This window comes from Peromyscus maniculatus, chromosome 15 (assembly GCF_049852395.1).
Source record: "Peromyscus maniculatus bairdii isolate BWxNUB_F1_BW_parent chromosome 15, HU_Pman_BW_mat_3.1, whole genome shotgun sequence".
Classification (NCBI taxonomy): domain Eukaryota; kingdom Metazoa; phylum Chordata; class Mammalia; order Rodentia; family Cricetidae; genus Peromyscus; species Peromyscus maniculatus.
In genome coordinates this window covers 60800900-60813617 of record NC_134866.1, presented here as the reverse complement: position 1 = coordinate 60813617, position 12718 = coordinate 60800900, and the positions used below count along the sequence as shown (strand labels likewise).

Sequence of the window (12718 nt, the reverse complement as noted above, 5' to 3'; positions counted from 1 at the left end):
CAAATCACTGTGAAAATTTTGATAGTGAATCAATGGAAAATTCTGGCGTAAGCTCACATGGAAAGGATAAAGCCCATTTAGTTTCTTCTCAGATGAGTTTTCCATTTTCCTTTGAAGTAGACAGTGATTATCAGTACCATCTTGGTGTCTCCATCTACAGACCTTTCAGGTAACAGGTTTGACATTTCAGCTGCACAGAACACAGTACATGTTTAGATTTACAATAAAAATATTTGCAATTGTAATTTCTTGAATCAAGTATCTACCAGACTCAACATTAAACTATGCAAAGGTCTTACTCTTTGAGCTAAAAAAAATTCTTCTCTTGGTTTACTTAAAACAACAATATACCTGGTATGAATTCACAGAAGGTTTATAAACACCAAAGTAAACTGTAGAAGTACTGCTTTTAAAGTATATATTTCTATCATATTTGGAAACATTTTCACTTCTTTTTTATATTGTTTTTCAAAGTTTTTAGTAGTCTGATGTTCATTGTTGATTGGACAAGTTTTAAAGGAATGAGGGCAAAGTTCAAGGATGGTTTATACAGACACATCCAAGTTTTCTATGTGGGGAAAAAAAGAGAAAAATCCTGAATTCTGCCTCTGGTTTGAGTCTTAATCTAGGAATTGATCTTTCTTCTAGCTTCTTCAGTACATTCAAGTAAGTCTGCTGCCTCTGTCTGTGGAATAATATTACTTATAGAGTTGTCTGTATTTATGTAAAACAAGCAAAAGCCTATCAGTATATAAGCATATATTGAATAAGGTATGGTGTGATGCATTATAGATTCCCACAAAAACAGGGAGACATGGTCAGATTAGGAGGTGAGATGGCTGGGGAGGGTGTAGGTCCAGGGAACAGCTGTACCTTCAAGATTAGTGCCCAGCCCTACACTCCAGCCCCAACTCCATTGCCCCTTCGCATTAAAGACCCTGAATAAGAACAAAAGTATAGCTTGGGGAATAGAGAAGAGCAGTTACGTCATTGGGGAAAAGGGTTACATCACTGTCCTGGTCTGTTGTTGTCTTCACACGGGACATCTTCAACAGGACGGGAGAGGCTGACAGAGCAGAAGAGGCAGCAAGGCCAGCCTTAAAGGCCCCCTTGCAATTCTGACTCCACTCTTGGGAACTGGGGGAAAGGTTTTTGAAACTGACCTCACTGCTGGTGTTGTAACCAGCCCTTCTAGTTACTAGCTTCACGCCCTTCCTTGGATCTTGCAGACTTCTCTCCAAACAGTCTGTTCGCACTTTCCAATAATTGTCTCCTGAGCATGTGTTGGCTGCAGAGCTGAGAGTATAGAAGAGTGGATGGATGGACTTTGCCTCTTGTTTGTACTTTAACAGAAAGAAGAGATTCTCACTTGAGAACACAGTGCTACTATCTAAGGAATCCTGAAGCAATAACATTTTCTCAACACAATACAGTGTTGCACTCATGCATGGTTTTCTAGTCCTTTAGAGTTGTTAAAAAAGAACAAAGAAAAATTCTGCTGTTGCATGTTTACACGGGGATTAGAGAATAGTGGGGGGCCATCACCCCATAGATGCCTAAATACCAAAGACATTATCAGAACAAGGAGAGGATTTATGAAGCACATGGCAACAAGGTGATGTCTTTCCTAGACAGTCTTGTTAACATTCTTTATTCTTAAAATCAAATACTTACACACACACACAGATGGGGGGGGAGAGACAGACAGACAGAGACATCCACACAGAGACACACACACACACACACACACACACACACACACACACACACACACACACGACTTGTTTCTGAACCTGGTATATTCCTTACTACTTTGAAGACTACTCGGCCCCTTTTATTGACAAAACCACAAAACAAAACCTTTGTGATTATAAAGCTTAACTAGCTCTCTTACTCTAATGAAAATGAGAGAAAATGTAAAATTTAAAAAAAAAAAACCTACTTGCAAGCTTATGAGAATGATATTACTCATTTATCATATAAATTTCTGTGAAAATACAAGTTACTTTGTGGATATGGAAATGTTTGAAAGATGAAACACTATGTATGCAGAAGTCATTGCAAGGTCATTGTTGCTTCTGAACAGTTAAATAGTTAATAAGTATTTGTTATTGGTGTACAAAATTCGTTCCATACATGCACATCCATGACACAAATGTGATGACATACTTAGCCAAAGGCTAGCCATGTGACACATGTTCAAACACACAGGCACATACTGGCATGCTATTTGTATTTATAGTCACTTTGTCTTCTTATTGAGTCAAGAAGAACCTCTCATACTGATTACTTTATGGTATTGTATTTTGTTCATATAAATTCTAGATGATGGCAATCAGTGTCATTTCAAAATAAGAATGCACATATTTTACTGTTAAATTTTGAATGGCTAGGGAATTTTTCAAGTTTCTGCATCATTTTTTATTGAACACAGATGAATCATGAGTCAAGAGCTGGCAGCTGGTGGCCGGTGGCTGGTGTCCTGTGGCTGGTAGCTGGTGGCAGCTCCTTTCTTTTGTGAACTCTTTGGCAGGACAGGGCTTGTTTAGGGGAAGTTTAATAAGTAATTATATATCCTCTCAGCCTTGATGAACGGGAGCCCAGCTCTCTTGGTGCTTCTAAAAGGATTGTCACAGAAGTAAGAGCTACACAAGATTGCCCACATGAACTTACTCTCAAAATGCTTTCCTCCTCAAAAAAATGTCTGTCAGCAGCTAACCTGTAATAAGTGAAAGGTACACTCACTGTTTTTAATACTACAGAACTAGTAGACCCAAAGTGGCTCACCTTTATATTGTAATTCCTTTTCTCCCTAATTCACATACAACTTTCCTCTTCGTTACCCGAGGAACTCAAAATTTAGAGAATTCTGTTTTCCCATAGAACTTCAGTCTCTATGTAAGGGTAGAAATTAGCTCTTATTAGTATGAAAGCATTGGAAACCTGCATCGTCATATCACAACATGCCTTCTTGAGGTCTCTTCGTAGGAACTGGTGTGTGACATGCTTAGCAGTTACCCACTGAATGGTGGTGGCTTGGCAATTATACATGTCTTTCTTGCTTGCCAGATCTTTTTCCCCCCTTTTCTTTAATTAAGAAATTTTCTATTCACTTTACATACCAACCACAGATGCCCTCTTCCCTCTTCCCACCCCCAGACTTCCCTCCAACCCACCCCCCATCCCCACATTTTCCAAATCAAGGTCTCCCATGGGGAGTCAGCAGTGGCTGGCATACTCAGCTGAGGCAGGTCCAAGCCCCTTACCCAGCACCAAGGCTGTGCAAGGTGTCCCACCCTAGGCAGTGGGCTCCAAAAGGCCCAGCCATGTACCAGGGACAGATCCCGATCCCCCTTCCTGGGGGCTCCCCAAACAGTTCGAGCTAAACAACTGTCTCCCATATCCAGAGGGCCTAGTCTAGTCCTGGGGGGGGGGGGCTCCATAGCTATCAATCCACAGTTCGTGGCTTTCCACTAGTGTGGCTGGTTTTCTCTGCATGTTTTCCCAGCATGATCTCGATGTCTCCTGCCCACAGAATCCCTTCGAGGAGATCTTTGTAATTAAATCTTTAATGCTTAGTATGTGAAAGCTGCTGATTTTCTAATATTTTGTAAAATTGAAGGTCATGTTGATTTTGTAAAATGGGAGGTCTGATGTCATCTTCCTTAGAATGTTGGAAAACAGTGCGTGTGGAACTATCCACACCTAAGATTTTCTTAGCCGGAAGGCTTTTAATTAAAGTTGCTTTAAAAAAAAAAATCTCTTTGAGGCCAGCCTGGACTACCAAGTGAGTCCCAGGAAAGGCGCAAAGCTACACAGAGAAACCCTGTCTCAAAAAACCAAAAAAAAAAAAAAAATCTCACTATTCATAGTTTCTCTTTCTAGTTTTTTTAGAATTTTGTAAATTGTCATATCTCTGTGAATTTTCCATCTAATTTAGCTAATGTTTATAAGTCCCAGCAATCTATCCTTTCCATTTTGATATTGATAGGTAATGTATATATTTGTGTAGTAATGTACTGATTAGTAACACACATTGATTAAGGATAGACCAAACCAATTTTTTTTTACTATATAATTTAGTAAAAATAATTTAGAAGTGAAATTTTAATGAAGGATGATATGGTAAATAACTGAAAATATCAGTATTCTGACTATGTTTGTTTGCATATCTTCAGAATCATTCTTAACAACTATCGTGATTATTTTTTATCTTCTATGATAACCCCCTGTGGTTGGCTTTCTTTTTTTTAGCCTAAAGCTAATGCTTCTATACCATACTTTCAGGTATCTGATAAATGTATGTTTCAGAGTGATGCAAAGCTATCCAATATCTAGAATTAAAAAAAAATTAATCCTTAGACACAAACAGAAAAACAAACAAAAAGAAACATAAATCAAATCTATGCGGAGATTTTTTTTTTCCACTCATAGCAACCACAATGACCATCATTAAGAAGGCAATCAGACGGTGGTGGCGCACGCCTTTAATCCCAGCACTCAGGAGGCAGAGCCAGGCGGATCTCTGTGAGTTTGAGGCCAGCCTGGGCTACCAAGTGAGCTCCAGGTAAGGCGCAAAGCTACGCAGAGAAACCCTGTCTCGAAAAACCAAAAAAAAAAAAAAAAAAAAAAAAAAAAGAAGGCAATCAGAACAAATGCTGCTGAGGTTATGAGAGAAAAGGAACACTTTTGCATTGCCACTGGAAATATGAATTAGTTCAGTAACAATGAAAGTTAGTTAGGGTAGCAAAGCTGACACAGACAGTTTTAGTATAGTATCATTGACACAGTCACAAGATTCATGAAAGGATATGAGTCTACTCAGTGCACACCATAGGAGGTGTGCTACTTGAAATTCAGCCTGGACATCACTAACTAGCTATTTAAAACAAACATACAAGCAAACAAACAAACTTCATATGTGCTTCATATTTCTCAGTATGCTTGAGCATGGCCTGCCTTAGAGAGCGATCAACATAATGAGTGTCACAATATTAAAGAAAACTGACTCTCCCTCTCCCAACAGCTATCAAATACCAATAGCTCCTCAGCTAGCATGAAATTTCCTGACCACCTCACCCTTTCCATGCTGATATTTGGTCTGGCTTGACCTTGGGCAGGTCCTTGCATGCTGTCACAATCACAGTGAGTTTGTATGTGCATCTGCCATGTTGTGTCCGGAAAACATTGCTTCCAGCAGCCACTCACTGCCTCTCACCCCTAGAATCTCTTGGTACTCTCTTCTGTTTTGATACCTGAGCCTTGACTGGGGGACAGGGTGGAGATGATGCAGGTATTCCATTTAGGGTTGAACACTATATGGTCTTTTTCTCTGCATTTTGATCAGTTATGGGTCTCTGTAATTGAGAAGAAGCTGCTCTGGTGTGAGTTGAGAGATGAACTAATCTATGAGTATAATTATGTCATTAAGAGTTGTTTTAGTACTATGTCCATCCAGCAGATTCTCACCTGAAGTCTGTAACCAGTACAGCCACAAGTGCTTGGTTTCAATATTTCTTCCTCTAATCAGCAAGCATGTTAATAAATATCAATAATAGTAAAAATGATGTAATAACGGGGATAAGTTGTTTTGTACTTTCAAAGTGCTTGTTTTTTCTCTTTGGTGCCAATTGACATTCAGGTAAGTATTTACTGAGTTATGGTTATGTACAAAGTTCCTAGAAGCCCATTTCATGATCTACTTGAGAATCTCTTAACAAATCTTAATTTTAACCTTCCCTATTTTCCTGCTCCTGAACTGAATTATTTGTCTTATAAATGTTCAGTCCTCAGAAACATTCTAATTTTTCTAGCTGTATTAGGAAAAATGTTATTAATATAGTGTATACAACTTCATGATCTAAATTAGAACTAAGCAGAAGTAATTGTTCTCTATAGGAAATATGTTATCTTCTGAGAGTATTTTCAGTAAATTGATTAAAAGTGAGTCATGAAAAATGATAATAAATGCAGGGAGCCTGTTTTACCTGTTTCTACAGATTGAAATAGCAACTATCATCTAAGAAAAGGAATGCTGTGAGCACCTCTTCCTGGATTGCTGTGCTGAGGGATGTCCTGGCACCTTTGAGTGTGCACACAACCACATACACAAGCACACGTACACACACAAACAGGAAACTTAACTAGCACATCCCACCTATTCAGATTCTAAATAAAATAAAGAGGGATTTTGCCTCCCAGAATGTTTTTCAGATTGTTTTTTAAAGGAGTCAAGAAGTCAACCCAAGGAAAATTGTGATTACTTTCCAAAGACATTCAGTATAAATTAGTTAATAGAGTGTGATTTCAGATACTCACTGAATTTGAGCATTAGCCGCTGGTCCCTACAGAACCCTCGGGTTGGGAGCATCTAGCTTGTTTTCCTGACGAGCAGGCACATCCTTCAAGCACATGTTTCGGATCAGGTAGCAAAGACCTGTAGCTTCTTGAACTACTCACTTGTAAACATGCTCAGTGTTTTGGACTTTGTGCAACTGCAACTCATTTCATTCTGCTAATGCCCCTGTTCCCACACCCACTTTCACAGTCCCAGTCCCTCCGCAGCACCCTCAGCTTCTCTGACTGCCCATCTATCTCCCTGAGAAACATCCCAGCTCCAATCTGGGGTTATGTCCCCTGGGCTACTCTTATTTCCTGGATCCTGCTTTTTACAAACAGACAACAGGAACTTGATAAAGTACCACACCCAGTCTCAGGTCTGTGGAGAGCCTTCACAGCATTGTCCATTCATTCAAGCATTCACTCATTCACTCTATACAGTGTTCACTCATTTTGATTGAACCCCTTTATGCTATTTTGTGTATGAAAGTCATGAATTCTGTATGCAAATTGCCCTTTATGTTTCTGGTTGTGAGCCTAGCCTTTAGTGACTGAGCCATCTCTCCAGCCCATTGTTTATCCTTTATGAAGTTATTTAATGTTATTGAGCTCCTGGGAATTTCTAATGATACACCTCTATCATCTTCAATATGCATAGACTTTTTCCTTACCTGTTCTTAGTTTATTTCTTTTATATGACTTCATTGGCTAATACCTCTGGTTCACACAGTAAGAGCATAACAGCATCCCTGCCCCATTCTTCATTTAGTAGCAAGGACTCTAATAGTTTCCATCTTAAATAAGATAATGATTTTATAATATGATATGCATGTGTTGTTCATTTAATGAATATGGCTTCAAAGGGGCTGAGGTATATAGTAAAGTTGTGTTGTGTCTTATCTAAGTCCACACAGCAGAACTGAAATATAATTCAAATATCTGAGTCTTGGTGATCTGAATCTCTGAATTGGTCTGTATCACTGTAAAATAAAGCAAGTAAATAAAATGGAGGAATGTCTTTTAAGTGTTATTTTGTGTTTTGTTGCTAATGGATGCTGAATTTTGTGGAAGCATTTTTGTCCACTTTGAAGCCAATAGTTTGATTTGTCTCATATTTATTAATGTGGTATGTGATAATATTGAATGAAACCATCTAGCATTCCAAAATACCAATGTTCTTCTTTGTAAAATGCTTTTTACAGAAGTCATTGTGCATTCACAAGACAACACTGAAGACAGGAATTAAGAAAGTTGTCTCTTTTTCATTAAATCTTTCAGGTACTTTTTTTAGTTTGGAGAAACTTAGGCTAGCGAGAATTAAAATGCCTGTGTTGTATTTCTTGGTTGTTGTATAATATCTTCTTCATGTGAGGTAGGATTATTTTTACTTATTGCTTCGTGTTTCTACACCACTGTTCTCGAGTCCTTTTGGTCTGTAGTTTCCTTTCATGGTGCTGCCTTTTTTATTTTTTGCTTTACATAATAATGTTTTATTTGTTTTATTAAAGTTCCTGAAGTTTTTTTTTCTCTTCTATAGAGCATGTTTAGCATTCCTCTTGGGTCTGTTACCTTTGTGGAGTCCCTTAGAACATCTTTGTTCTTCTGTGCCTGTTCACTCCCTTTAAACTTTCTAAATCAAGTAGAAACCATTTTGTTAATCTGTTTTTACCCAGGATCAAGTTCATTTCATGTAGATGTTGTTGATTTGAGTAGAGAACTGAGAACATCCAGTAGTCTTTTGTGAGAGGATTACAAACAGGAAATTTCCCACAAAGTGACCCCGCCAAGAGCGACCTGGCTTAGCTAATGTCAGAACAGCATGACAAGTTCCTTGTTAACTGCTGGTAGCCATGGCTGCGAATAATGAGGAGACAGCTTTGGACAGCTCGAAATTCACCTCATCTGTATTCTCCCGACTCCAGTCTGTGTAATTCCAAGGGTCTTTGTCATCTACAGCTATGCTCCTGTGGTAGGTAAAGCGTTAGCCCAGTGGTTCTGAACCTCTGGGGTTAGGCCTCTTTCACAGGGTCACATCACAGATATCCTGCATGTCAGATATCTACATTGCAACTCATCACAGTAGCAAAATTACAGTTGTGAAGAACCAAAAACTAAGTTTCTGCTTGGGGGTCCCCACAACATGAGGAACTGTATTAAGGAGTTGCAGTGTTTTAGGGAGGTTGGAAGCACTATGCTGGCATGAGAAGGCAGATGTGAGAGTGACTTGTGGGTGATTCAACACTCCATATATGTCAGGTCACTAGCCTAGCATGATCACTAAAGAGAGTCTCCTTCATATGGTCTCTGCATTCTTCCTTGAACACTTATATTTTTTTTTTTAAACACAGAGTCTCAAGTAACCCAGCTACTGTGTAGCTGAGGATAATCTTGAACTTGCAAATCCCCCTGAGTCAACCTCCCGAGTGCAGTGAATCAGGCATCTGCCCCTACTGGCTTCCCAGAACACTCTTTCCATGGCATGCCAGGCTAACTGATTCCACAATATCCTGCTCTGGGGTAAAGATTAGGTACCACTTAGCAATTATTCCATCATTCCATCTCCAAAATCCTTCTCTATAAACAGGTTCCCATGGCAGAGGTAAGCCTGAAATTCTCTCCACCTTTTAGTATGCCATGCCTTCAATGGGTTCATTAACTAGAACGATCATGTACTGATATGAAGGGAATTAAATGTATGCTTCAGTGAGTATCTTTTGCTAAATATATATTGGGATGCGATTGTAACGTTTCCTTTACTGGGCTAAATGGCTGTCCATTGTTCAGCAGAGTTTGGGAGGTAGATACACAGAAGTCAAACTCCGGCCCTTCATTGCCTGTGTGTTAGAAGTTCCCCGTCTGTAGAACAGGCACAGCAAACCCGTGTCATGACCCTGTCCTATAGACTAAATGAGATGGTGCATGCTGGGGAAGTGGGTGTTTAGTGCGGGGCACGGAGGAGAGGAAAATGGTTGAAGACTGACTGTGGAGGTCTGTGGTGTGTATCTGACATGCAGTAGTGGATGTGTGTAACTCACCAGACACAGGTAAACACACTGGCCCTGCGGCTCCTGAAGAGTTGCTTGCTGTGTTAATTTCTCCAGTTATTATGAACCTTTAATGTCATCTTTAGCCTTTGCTGTTGCAAGGATTTTCATCATTTGAATTGTAAACATATTCTGATGCTTCTAAAACTGAGAAGCTTCTATCATCCTGACTGCATTTCATTTTATTACTGTAAACAGGAAAGGAAAATGCTTCTAGAATTGCAGTATTTAATTCTACTGTCTGTGGGTAGGAGGTGGTGGCTGTGGCTTGATCTGCTTCTTTGATCTTCAGGTAAATTTTGTTAGGGTGCACAATATATCACCACATCTGTCTTAGTTCAGAGTGGTTGATGGAATGCCATAGGATAAGTATCTGTAAACATTGTTTTTCCATGGAATACCATTGTACTTTTTTGAAATGCTTTTTATTGGTTGGACAATTTTCTGTATTATGTATTTATCTTATGGTGCCCTTGTGTTTTTAAGATCAATTTGTTTATAAATTTTGATGTTTCCAATTTCCCTTTATAATGTGGTAGTGACTATTTATATATTTTAACTCATTGTTAATGATCACTAGAAAATGCTCAAGTGGCTAACTTTATAAGTAAAAGATGCTTACTTATCCTGGTTTTTAGACTCCAGGGGATGAAAGTGTAACTTGCTCAGCTCTGGTGAGGGCCCTTTAGGCTGCATCACATCATGATGATTGCACATATACACAGAAGAGGTTGTTTACATCCCAGCACAGAATCAGGAACTGGGCGCAGTTTCCAATCTGTAGTTCCAGATGCTTGAGAGATGGAGGCAGGAGGATCACATTGGCCAAGGAGTTCAAGACCAGTCTGAGCAACAAAATAAAATGCCATCTAAAAAACAAAAATAACAAAAGGCTGTAGAGAGTCAGAAGTTTCACAGTCCTTCCTCTGGACATGTCCCCAGTTGACCTAACAATGCTCAACTAGGACCTACCTCACCACCGCCACCCTAGGGACCAAGCCACCCACACCCATACCCTTTGGAGAGAGACACACCTAAACTATAACTAAATGACAGCAAATGTATACATGATATATATTGTACTGTATATTGTACATTTGTTTTGCTATTGCAAATGGATTATTATCAAAATGTTTTTCAAAAGAATGAACCTCTTACACCCAAACCATTAATTATGACAGAGTCTCTTTCCTCACATTGTTGTGAACTCTGCCATATTTTTAAATATTTACCCATGTAGTACACTTGTCATATACTGCATTCATAGTTCCATAAGTGTTCGTGTCTTTGACTGAGAGCTGTGTTTCAACAGCTGCACCGGCCATGTACCAGAGACCACACTAAGTACATCCTCTTGACTATTCTTATGTAATCCTGTGAAGTTAAATACGTTTGCATTGATTTATTTAGCACTTTCATTTCTTCTTTTAATTAATTATTCAGCTCTGTGCATTAATTTTTTTTTAGTGTTTGGTCATGTTCTTCAAATACTTGAAACCTGGAGTAATTTGAAAATTATTTGAATGCCTTTTTTGTGTTCTTATTTTTATTATTGGGAGTAAGTTGATAGACTATAGTAAGATTATTTTTTTCTTAAATTTTCACTCTTTTATTGACATACCTGTTAGAGGAACTTTACATTTTACTATATAAGATGAGCTATCAAACTATTTTAGACAATTATTTGGTGTGCTAATTAAACTTTTCATCTGTAATGATAGCACAGTTAACATGTTGAGAACATTTAAATTGGTTTCCTTGCAGTCAGAATGATGAAACCATGTGTTGCCTAAGAATCTCGGTCTGTGTTCCTTTCTTATTATCTAGACGCAGCATCAGGTAGATTAATGATTGCTTTTCACTTCAAAGTGCTAATTTCATAGGCATTTGAAACACAAGTGGGATAGAGCATTACAAAACAGGTAATTGTAAACTACAGGAGGCAGGCTTGAGGAAAGAATGTTTGTGAGGTCCTGTATCTGATTTTCCTGAAAATTTTTATTCGTAAAATGAAAAGTTTAGGTTTGGGGATTTAGCTCAGTGGTAGAGTGCTTGCCTAGCAAGTGCAAGGCCCTGGGTTCGGTCCTCAGCTCTGAAAAAAAAAAGAAAAGTTTAGCCATTTTTCATTTTCAGGAACTCTACAATAGACAGTATTTTGCAATCAGAGACCCTCATTTGGCAAACTGAAAAAGCTCATGCAACCACAAACATTTAAGTGCATATCATTTAAGAAGCAAAGGGGTTGTTTATACAGGAAATTCTGTTATGCACGTCTGTAATACGAAAGGAAACGCACACAAATACAAACAGTTTGCCAAGCAGGATATGATAGGATTGCAGCCTCTCGCGGCTGAGTCACAGGGTTCCCTGACTGTGGACTTGGGGCTGCGTTACCTCCCATAGCTGCGCAGGAGTCAGTGTGGGCCAGCTGTTCCTCCTCAAAGGTTATGCATGCCCCTGCTGACAAGGGTAATCAGTGTTTGCTTTAGAAATTGTTGAAAGAGGACAGGATATAATTTTTAAACTAAGAATTAGATATGTCTTCGTCATTCAAGCCTAAGCAGTTCCCATCATTGAGCTGGATCTGTTTGTCTGGTTTTATGGGTTTTGCTTTGTGAAATAGAACTGGGGTAAAGGAGTTTCATGTCCTTTTATTTTGCCTTCTCATCCTAATTATCAGGAGAATGATATCAACATGTCTAGTGAGTTCCCCACATTCTGTCTCAGTCTCATGGTAGAATGAATCAAGTGTGTTGTACACTCTTCTTTGCACACTTTCCGTCCCTGGACACTCTTCTTTGCACACTTTCCGTCCCTGGACACTCTCCTCTGCTTCCCCAGTTCTACCGTTTACAGAGGCTTCATTTGCAGTTACATGTGTGCATCAGATTCCTTGAGTGGAGGTTATGGATTGAAGCAGAAGCCCTTTAGAAATACTAAATTCACCATGTTAGCATCTGGACACATCAAGCGTTTTCAGTCCTGGCAACATTGCTTCTAAGCAGCAGCCACCCAGTGCAGAGCCAGGCTGCCTAAGCTTCTCATCAGCTTTGTAACTTTCCTAAGTAAATGTGATGTGTCTGTCAGGGCTTCAGTGGGAACGGCCTATAGAATGTGTCTGTGTGTGAACAGAAAGAAATTTGTTACAGGACTTGGCTTCTGCAGCTGTGAGAACCATCAGTTCTGACAACCCGCCAGGTGGGTCAGCAAGCTGGGGAACCTAAGAGAGCAGATGTTAAAGTTTAAATTCAAAAGCAGGACAAAATAATGTCTCAAGTCAAAGATGACAGACAGGAAGAGTTCTCTATTACATAGAGAATCCTTCAAAAAAAACA

General features: G+C 39.1%; 1 protein-coding gene across 1 annotated transcript in view; it reads left to right on the top strand.

The window, feature by feature from the left end:
- Adgrv1 (adhesion G protein-coupled receptor V1) overlaps positions 1-12718 on the top strand; it is a 541812-nt gene that overhangs the window by 383767 nt on the left and 145327 nt on the right. The window lies entirely within an intron of this gene.